Source organism: Numenius arquata, chromosome 2, assembly GCF_964106895.1.
Source record: "Numenius arquata chromosome 2, bNumArq3.hap1.1, whole genome shotgun sequence".
NCBI classification, from domain to species: Eukaryota; Metazoa; Chordata; class Aves; order Charadriiformes; family Scolopacidae; genus Numenius; species Numenius arquata.
Window position 1 is genome coordinate 82,134,307 of NC_133577.1, and position 10,429 is coordinate 82,144,735.

Consider the following 10,429-nt stretch of genomic DNA (forward strand, 5'->3'; position numbering starts at 1 on the left):
TCTGCGCATGCTTGGCTTCCTAATGAAACCTTAAGCAAACCCAGTAAGTTGTTGGCTCCCGGTGCCGCTGCCTGACCACACTCCCTGAAGACTGGGAGAGCTCCAGCCCCCTGAGCACAGTGGCCAGGGCAGGGACATGAATTGCCAGGCAGCAACCGGCAACGTCTTTCCAATTAATTCAACACCTTCAAAAAACAAGAATTTTTTGGAAATTCAAGGTAAAAATTTCCTATTTACTTAGCAACATAAACAAGCGACTGAAGAACAGAATGTGAGTCACAATGTGGAATTAAAAATATTTGTAACCTTTGCTGATGGGCGAGCGCTCTGTCACGCTAACTGCTGCCAATTAGCTCATTTTGGCCTGAAAATGTGCAGACTCGTTTCTATGATGTGGCAACCTCTTCCATACTGTTGGGAAAGCAGCACCGACCTCACGAAGTGTGAGGCCTCCATGGTGTTTGTCTTCTCTTCCTACCTTCCACCCTCCCTGCATAAGGGCAGGAAGCTAGAGTGGTTACTTTCCATATTCTCTTGTTTCTTAAATTAGTTGTATTCAAAGAGGCTGCAGAGGCCTCATGATGCTTGGTTCTGCGTATAATCCATACGCCTTCCCCATAAAATCACAAAATGGACAAGGGGGAAACTACTCTCATTTTGCAAAAATTTCTAAATGACCCTCACAAAGAGTCTGTGGCAGAATCTGGATGTGCACAATGTTCTCTGAAATCCCAGTTGCTGTCTCTGACAAGACCCACACTGAGCATCCCTGTGTCCTTCCAGCCAGACACCGCACTTCTGAGTCCAAAAGAGTACCTTGTAGGATGTATGGCCTGCCAGGGACAAAACCAGTATATCCAATTAAGAACATAATTGATTAAGTGCCTCCAGAAGCAGACCAAACCAAGGGCCCGCCTCACCCACTGTCTTCTCCCTGTTTAAGGAGAAACAAAGATGAAGCATGGAGTGATTTTTCCTCTGGTATAATCTCCCAAGTTATAGAAATCCACACTTTATAGATTTCAGGAGTTGGAAGCTGCATCCACTCAAAAATGTTTTAAAGGCACTGTCAGATCTAGGCTGCATGCTCTTTTGAACCTGTTTATACCCCCAGTGTCCACACATCCTGTGACAATGAGTTTCATAGCTTACATGGCTGCATGAAAAAGTAACTTCCTTTTGCTTGCCTGCTTGCCAAAAATTTCATTGGGTGCCTCCTAGTTCTCCTTTTATGAGGAATAATAAATAACCATTCCCAGTTCATCTTCTGCAGACCACTTGTGATTTTATAGACATCTATATTAAAAAAATGTTTAAAAATACATTCCCTGAGCTTTTATCAATGTCTTCACATAAACGTACAACCTGTTTCATATTTCTTGGGTTGAAGCCTGCCATGGCTATTGTCCAGCTACATATTTTAGCAACAAAAGTAAATATGTTCAGCCACACCTCTTGCATTGGTCTGTGTATTTTTTTTGGTAACATTGCTTCCTCCTTTTTATGGTTTGGTATGAAGTATTAATTTAAAAGCAAGACTGGATGAGCAGTTCCCTCATTGGACTGTCTCAGACACTCAAGAGTGCTCCAGACCTTAAGTGGAGGAAAACTGGGGAGTAGGGGGGTGGAAATCCTTTTGGATGTTGGCAGCGTCAAAAGGGCAAGCACTGCTCCCCCTGTGGGCTGGACTGACGGCTGGAAAATCTCACCTGTCGGTGGGCACGAGTCCCAGAAGGGCAATTGAACTTCCATCACCTCTTAGTGCGCACAGGGATTCACCCCATGGTTTGAGGTTTGCTGCCAGCTGGGAATAGGCACGGAGTGCAGTTATACATTGAATGCAAGCTGAAGTCAAAACTGGGTGTAGCTGCTTACTTCCAATAAATTTTGGGAGTGAGGCTGTGCAGTGTGAAAGGTCATATGCAGGATTTCCTTTTGATAAGACATACGTTGCTGCCCCAGAGGAAACAGGGGCTGCCCTGTTTCCTACCCACGTCGGTGCCTGCTTGTTTGTTCATTTCTTTGAGGTGTTTGGTAGGCTTTCAGCCTCCCCCTGGCAGACCATACATTGGTGTAAAATTTACCCCGTTGGGAGGTGCTGGTAAGCTTATGAGGGAAATTGGCCAGAAAAAAAAAAAAAAGAAAAAAGAAAAAAAAAAAGAAAGAAAGAAGTCCCCATCACTGAAAAGAGAAATCTATTAACTTCTCAGTAGGAATATTCGTTTTTATATTCTGGGAGTGGAATGGTATTCAGAAGGCTTTGTGCTGTGCTTCGTAAAAAGCAGGTGGGGGGGATGCTGGGGAGGCTTTAAGGGGTTATACCTGCTTTTGGCACAAGACCACCCATGGTCTGTCTGCACTGCTGCTGAGACCTACCTTGGTGGAGCTGGCCAATGCTCAGTGGGACCGTGGGCTCCTTTGAGGGTGGCTTGCGGTATCCCCTGCCAGCCCCACACGGTGCTCTCCACAACCCAGCCCTGGCTAATGGGGGGCAGGAGGGTAAAAAGTGCCGGTCTGGGGGGCTGGGGCATTTGCCATATTCCTCACAGAAGCCCAAATCCTTTTTGGAACAGTTCCTTTTGGAACAGTTGCTGACTGTTTGCTCTCCTGGGTTACAGAGGGCGTGCATGAAGGAAGGTCTCAGCACTGGTCCTGACATATCCTAAGTCCCATGCCTTCCCAAAGTTACTGAGGGGACACAGGCCCCTCAGTCATCCTGGAGTGCCTGAAACCAGATCCCAGACAGCTGGACGGGCTGCCCAGGACTTCAGCCAGAGACCTGTAGAAGTCAGGCACTTACAAAATATATATATTTCAGCATGTCTTCCGAAAAGGTCTCTCAAACTTATTATTTCCCCTTAGTGAGACCATTTGATCCAAAATTACACCAGCTCCTGCTAAAGAGAGCCATCTATGCTATTTCTTCAGTCCAGGCTGTGCAGTGTCTGCCCAGGCATCCCTGTGAGTGTCCAGGACAAGACGATTCCACTCTTCAGAGGAGCCCCACAAGTTACAGGCAGTATTTATTAACACGCCTGAGGGCCTGCCTGTACCTCGATGCTGTTCTTGGTCATCCGGAGTCTTCAGCTCTGGTCTCTTGGGCTTTCTTGAACTTTTTTCTCTGCTGAAGATAGTCAAGACAACTCAGCAAAGAGCTTTCTTCAGGTCATGTGCTGAGTACAATGAAAAATCATCTCAGTCAACCTTTGGCCATCTGAACTCAACTAGTCTCAGGCAATAAGGATGCAGCCCCAAGGTTTTCCCTTGGGCTGGGGACGTGTCCCTCATATTTTAGCAGGAAAGCCGAAGGGGAGAGGGAGAAAGGTCTGCAGTTCGTGGCCCAGAACGGCTCCGCACAAACCTGCCCAGGAGCCCTTTCCTCTGGGTGCATGGCCTTTCCCAAGAAGCTCCTGCTTCACGGTTTTGGAGCTACCTCGTGCACAGAAGGGGCAAGGCTACAGGCATGCTAGTGTAGCAATGTCAGTTGGCTGAGGTTACGCATGGTGGATCAAGAGGAGAAGACCAATCCCTCTACTGAGAGCACCACAGGCATGGAAACCTGATGGACGGGATGCTCCATAGGTTTTTAGGGAAGAGAGTGCCACCTGAATAGCAGACTTCATCAGTTTGCGTGTTATGTTGTATGTTATGCAAGAAGTTGAGGGGGAGGCAGGAAGGCACTTCTGCTTTATGAAATAGCTGTGACAAAAACCGACTATGGGAGAAATAGGAAAGTTACTGCCTGTGTTGTGAAAAGCTGACCATGCCTGTGGTAATCGCCTCCAGTTGTTCTCAGGCTTGGAGCATCCCCATTACAGACAAAGGGGGAAGTTTGCTAGCACATCTATTTAGGGAGTCTTCCTTTTATGGCAAGAACACTGTGTGAGCTTTGTGGGTATTCCTGCAAAGGAGTTGAGATCTCTGGGGCAAATGAATAGCAAACAGAGATGAGTGATGAAGAGCATGGTGAGGATCACTGCAGAGTAGACGGTGGGACTTGTTAACCGGTATCCTAAATGAGGGTAAGTGAAAGCACACCTGGGTTTGAGAAATAAAGAGGACAACAAACTGAACAAGAGGTTGCTGTTCACACCCTCACAGCCCTTCCCTGAGAAGTGATGAAGACTCACATTACCATCCAGTGATTTTGGAGAAAGCATTTCTCTTTGTCTCTTTTGATAATTCTTTTGCTTCCCTTCTCTTTTTTTTTTTCTTCTCCATAATAAATTATTATCCTTTTTCATTACTTATTGTGAAAAAAGCAGAACTTGTTAAGTACTGGCATGGAATAACTCCATTTTCCCAGCTTGACGTGTAAAGGTGAAGCCAATGTTGATGCCAGGCAAAGCCTAGCAGAAGGGTCACAGAGAAAAATTCCGATTTAAAAACATGAGATTCGTCTGCGCCAGACACAAAGCCTTTAAAATTTGAAGGGACTGGCAACACCACATAAGCATGTGTAGTAATATAAACATTGCTCTAATGCCAAGTCTTCCGATGGCACTCCAAATCTACACATAAGAGAGGGCAGAAATGTAAAATCAAACGGTTTGTGAATATTTCCATTGGTTGGTGTTAATGCATTAACAGCAGAGCGCTGCAGATGATGTGAATGTAGCAAACCAGGCAGAAGAAATAAGCAAGCCTTCTGCAACCTCAAAAATTATACAGAGAGATACTGTCACGCTGACTGAAAAGAGGAGAGCACGTGACTAAGTTTTTCTTCCAAAACTGTAATAGAAGATTTTTTTGTTTAGTAAATATTTCTTCTCTGCTGCCATTCTTGAGTAAAGACATCTGTAGTTGAGATGTATGAGGTTTCAGCTTTTTGCTGAAGCCTTCAGGTAATATGGTATTTTCCTGCACAATTATTTAGTTTCTACTTGTTTGTTGCTCTGCGTTTGCATTCCTGCTCTGAACTTGGACGTGAGAGACAAGTATCCAGATAACTACATGCAAAAGCTCCGCACCATCTCCCCAAAGAATCAAAAAAAGGCTCAAAGAAGCATATCTAAATAAAAAAATCTTAAGTCGAGCTAAGGGAAATCCAACCTACTGATCTACAGATGTAGACTATTGGCCTGACAGTGAGCTCAAAAGCAGCCTAATTACTGCATGTTACACTGACCAGAAGCCATTGCCTCCTGTGGAAGTGGAAGGAGATAGATTTATTTCTGTGCATCTGTTGGTGAAAGTCAGCACCAGATCTAGGCACAATTCAATAGCACTCCTACCTCTAAAACAATACCCTGAGTTTATCCAGAGGTCAGTTTGCATTGATGTCCAGAGAAAAGGTCACTTAAAGCTGAACCCTGTGAAAATAAACATGAAACCTCATCTTGGAAAACTTTAGATATTAAACAACAGAGACAAAAATCCCTTTTGTGATCATGGAGTTTATTCTGCAAGAAGATGAGCATCTGCGTCCTATTCAAGCAATGTGCTTATGAACATGCTTTGTGTGAAACGTACATACCACTCCTTTTGTTTCAACGCTGATTCTTGAATGCTTAAAATTTAGTATGAGCTTGTTTGTTTGGTACCTCATGGAACAGAAAGGACCCAATCAATCAGAAACACATGTTTTTAAAAATGATAATTGAGAAGATTATGAAGCTAATAATAGCTATAGATACATAGAAAACAGATGATTTCTTCATTTACTGCAATTCTGTCTGTATAATAAAGTTTTGTGTGCGCCAGGGTTCTCAGATGGAGAAGGATGCTGCAACCCACTGTTGGTAAATGTGAATAACGTGACCAGAAAAAGGAAGTGTTGCCATCCAGGAGATTTAAGAAGCTTTGAAAAAGAAAATATCTGAGAAAAACCCAAAATGCTGAGTAGGCTAAGTGCTGTAACAGATGTTTAGCATCAGATTAAGAGAAGAGTTAACCATATATCATCTGGATTTTTGGTTTTGAGGCAGGAATTGTCCTTATCTTAGCCTGTCATGATGACATCCTGAGGTTTCCAGATTTCTGCATATAGTCAAATAACATCATTTGGAGAAGAAAACACATTGCACACCTTGAAGTGGTAAAAATGAATTGTGTCATAACTGTGTAGAAATGTAAATATGGGCAGTTCAAGTGGCAATTTTAAAGTTAGTCAATAGTGTATCCCCAAATTGTAGGTTAACAGTTTCAAATGTGTATTGTGATTTTTGGGTGCTTTAGTTTTGAAATAATATGAGTGACTCCGAACATCAAGTCTCTATGATACCTTAAACATAGTATCTAAAAGCTGAGGCTAATCATTCTGATGGTGTGAGCTGTGTGCATGTCTAGCAACATGGAAGTTAAAAAAGAAAAACTGATTGCCTGTACAAAAGTATTTTAAAAATCAGAAAAAAGGAGGAACTGAAAAAAATTACAAAACAGATTCCTTCCAAATGAAAAGAAGGATGATGGAAATTTTATTTAACAGACAATCTGACATGTAGAAATACAGCTGTATGAAATAGTTGCTGGCTTCTGCAAGGAAGGCAGGACTGAGAAACTGTCTCAGAAAAAAACCCAAACAGAAATAGAATAGACGCTCTAAAGCTGCTCAAAAACAAATGCAGGATAAACTATTAATAAGATATTACTTTAAAATATTTTCCACCCTATCTATCCCAGGAAACTAGATCCATTACTGGTTGTTCATGTACAAAACTGAACTGTTCCTTGTAAATCATTATGCTCGAGTATTGAGTGCTCAGTATGTTAAGAGCTACTGGAGAAAAAGTGGACATCTAATTTACCCTTATTATAAGCTAATGTGGAAAGATGCCAGGCTAGTCTGGAGAAGTCATAAAACCACAGCATGCATTGGGATCAAATGCCTGATGGTGGCCTGGGTATTTTTTAATTGGCGGGTAGGTCGGCGTCCCATCTGGTTTATATTAGCATTGCTCCACTGACCCAAGTGGGGCTGCAGCAACGTGCAGGACCTGAAAACCCAGACCTGTGTAAAGACGTTTTCAGTGAAAGGACTCAATCGCCAGCTCCTCTGTGGCACACTGTGCTCACTGACCTGCATCCTGCTCTGTGCTGGTTGGTACGTCAGTGAGCCACAGGAGTGGGCTGCTCCTCGGGGGCTGGCAGGGCTGTGCTGTCGCTGACAAGGGAGCAGCCTCCCAGCATCCGCACAAGGCGAGCAGGGCAGGGACAGTGGCAGTGACCGGGGACAGCCATGGCCCAGCTGGCATCCTCATGAAGCTCTTTTCCCAGGAGCTGATCCAAGGCTGGCACTGTGACAGAGCTGGCCCGGGAGGCACCGGCAGTCAGAATCCTCAGTGCAGGGAGAAGACTGCAGAGCATGTTGGGGTCCTCGGGGCAGACAGTCAGTGGATTATAACAATCACAGGCTAAAACTTCTCGAATGGAGATTAAATTCTTCCAGGTTGCTTCTTTTATTTATATGATCAGCTGGTCACCATGTGTATGGATCAGAATCCTACAGCAGCTACTGGTGCACATGGTTTCAGTGCCTTCAGAGGGGCAACCACGTTCTCCTCTCCTCTTACCAGCCAAAGGGTTTAGCACCTGGAGTCTCTGTAGAAGAATCAAGGTGCAGTAGAGGGCTTGTATCCTCCTAAAGCTGCACAAGAGATGCAGATGAAAGCTGTACGTGGATAATTCAATAGGCATTTGAAGAAGAAACCAGGGCAAGATTTCTACTAGCAATACTGCACTGTTTGCTCCTCCAGATTCCATTAATACGGGCCCTCATTCAAACTTTCCTTCTGCAAACACTGCAAGAGGCTTCCTGCCGGTTCTCCCTTGCCTTGTGCCTCCTGCGGACTTTGCCCATGGGGAAGCCAGCCTGAACTGCACCAGAATTCTCATGGAAGTCTGAGGTGGTGCGGGCAGCCACTGCTGGGCTTGCTGGCATTGTCGCTGGTGTTCCGGTGGTGCTGGCTCCACGCTGCCAGGTGGGGTGTGACAACACCATGGGGGTGCATGGGAAGGGTTTAGTACCACGGGAGAGGGGAAAGAAGTTGAGTTGACCTGGGGGAGACTTAGGCGAGAACAAAGTACCCCACAGGGGAAGATAGACTGACCTTGTAAAAACCCTTCTCAACGCCCTGAGCTCCTTGTTCCTCTCCCTTTTACCTTTGCCCATACACAAATGAGAATGACTTCCTGCTGCACTTCTATAGCAAAACTTTGCCTCTTGGGTAGTTTGCTTGTGCACTGTGAAAGCTTAATCTGAAAACAGGAGCCCTGACTAAGCAGGTATGGAGTTGCTTGCAAGACTCTTTTTTATGCCTGCAAAGCACTGTCAGCATATTTCTGGTTTGAATGAATTTGCTTTTCTAATCTCTTATTGTTTTATGACAGCTGAAATTGCCTGACTGGATGCCAACACATATGAACTACTGAATGCTTCTTACACCTTATTTTATGGTCCATCCTCTGTTTTGAAATAAACTGCCTACTAAAATAAATCAGTTTCCTTGTGATTCTGATGACATAGATGTGGATTTTGAAAAAGGGAAGTGGCCATGGGAAGAAATTCAGAAATTGCAAAAGGAAAAATGTTGAGGTTATTTTTTCTTCTTTCTAGAATACATGCAGAAATTCGCCTACTGAAACTCCCTTCCTCTCCTGTCTGGGTTTTTCTGGGCTTGCCTGCATGTGGCTCTAGTCCAGCTAGTTTATACAAAGCTCCAGGGTCTCACTGTGGATGACGCTCCATGTCACATCCCCTCTTCTTCATGTTCTTGTCACATTCCCATCTCAGGATCACATCCAGATGGGACAGCTGGGGCAGTGGGATGCTCTCCAGAGGCCCATGAGCTTTGCCACCAGCTGGTGAGCCCATGGAAATCACCTCTTGGTCTTGCTGTGTACCTCAAGCCTTGCAACCCTCCTGTGCCTGCAGCTCCCCACAGCTCCTGGTGCCCTGCTCCTGTAGCTGTGTGCACAGAGGCTGAAGATGTGCTGTTTCAGGAACCGATTTCTAAAGGTGACAAAGGTTAGGTTCTGCAGTTGGCATTGCATGTCCATGGTTTCTGGTAACGTTTTCTCAAGAGCCCAATGTTTTCTCAAGCCCTTTGTTGCCACACTTTGCTGTTAAATTGGACCTTAGCTCTTACTACACAGAGATAATTTTTCTTGTCTATGTCCTCACTTGAGTGCTTGCTGCTGTGGTTGATGTGAGGTCACTCATGGTACAGAACAATTTGCTTTCAATGCCTGGGTCAGGGCGTCAAATTCATCCTATCGAAACTGTCTGAGTGTACAAAGCCAGGGCCAGAGCAGGGCCCTCCAGCCCTCTCATGCTGAATGCCAGGCACACACAGCCTGGCCGGGTGCCTTGGCATCTTGTCTGGTGTCCTGATTCCTTATCCCTTTTATGTCTGATCGGCCGAGGTGCTCTTTCCTGATTCAGAGAAAGAGAAATCTGGGCGACCATATTTACTGCTCGGCATCTGCTGACCTCTTGCAGAAGAGAGGAGATCTCTTTTAGTATCCTTGTGCTGAAATGTTAAATAAACAAACAAACAAACAAACAATGCCTTTTGACAGAAGGATTAAAAAAAAAAAAAAAAGGAGGGAGCCTAAAAAAGCGTTTCCGACGACACTCAGTACATGCAAGGAGGGATGCTGGAGCCTCACAGCTGTTTTGCAATGAACTCGTAGTGCAGCAGACGGCACGGGCCCCCTGGCTGGAAGCACGGGATCAGGCCAGGGTCTGGCACCGCCTCAGGACTTCCCAGTCTCCCAGTTCTGGCTTTGGGCATTAAAACAAGGGGCTGCATTACCACCAGCCAGGAGATGGCCTGCAGCCGTCCATCATCCCTCTTCTGCCATGTCCATCAGACCTGTCCCTCTGCCATTGTTTCTACCTCACAGGTTTTGGTGAGGCTGTGGGGAGGGGCTTCCATCTTGGCTTAAGAAAAAAGATGAATGTTTTTTGAAGGCTTAATTAAACCCCCCTTGTTCAGCTGTTTGAGCCATTTAAATATGGAAAATACATTCCCTCCACGTTCACCCAGTTAAGCATCTGGGCTTGGCTAACCCTGCCGCCCCCCAGGAGAAGGTGTGCAGACAGGCCCCGGCTTGCCTCGTTCTTCTCTGCTTCTTGCTTTAACGTCGCGAAACTCTTCCAACGGCGGTCTAGCAGCAGCTTTGATTTCGCGAAAAATTGCTTTTTGCCCCGGAGGCGGAGGCCACATCGGGGAGCGGGCACATGAAAGATAGGGTAGGAAAAAACTTCGTACCTCCCCGTCGGGGAATCGAACCCCGGTCTCCCGCGTGACAGGCGGGGATACTTACCACTATACTAACGAGGACCTGTACGAACACAGTTTCTCGCGCAGCCCTCACATTCTTTCTACAGGCTCGCAGCCCGGCCGTGTGCCAGCCCCTCTCCCTGATGGCCAATCACGCCGCCCGGCACCGCCTCCTCTCCGCAATCCACCACGGGGGTTGTAGT

General features: G+C 45.7%; 1 non-coding gene across 1 annotated transcript; it reads right to left on the bottom strand.

Moving 5' to 3' along the window:
- Positions 1-10,214: 10,214 nt before the first annotated feature.
- TRNAD-GUC (transfer RNA aspartic acid (anticodon GUC)) lies at positions 10,215-10,286 on the bottom strand. The gene has a single exon. It is a non-coding gene; the product is annotated as a tRNA-Asp (tRNA).
- Positions 10,287-10,429: the final 143 nt, after the last annotated feature.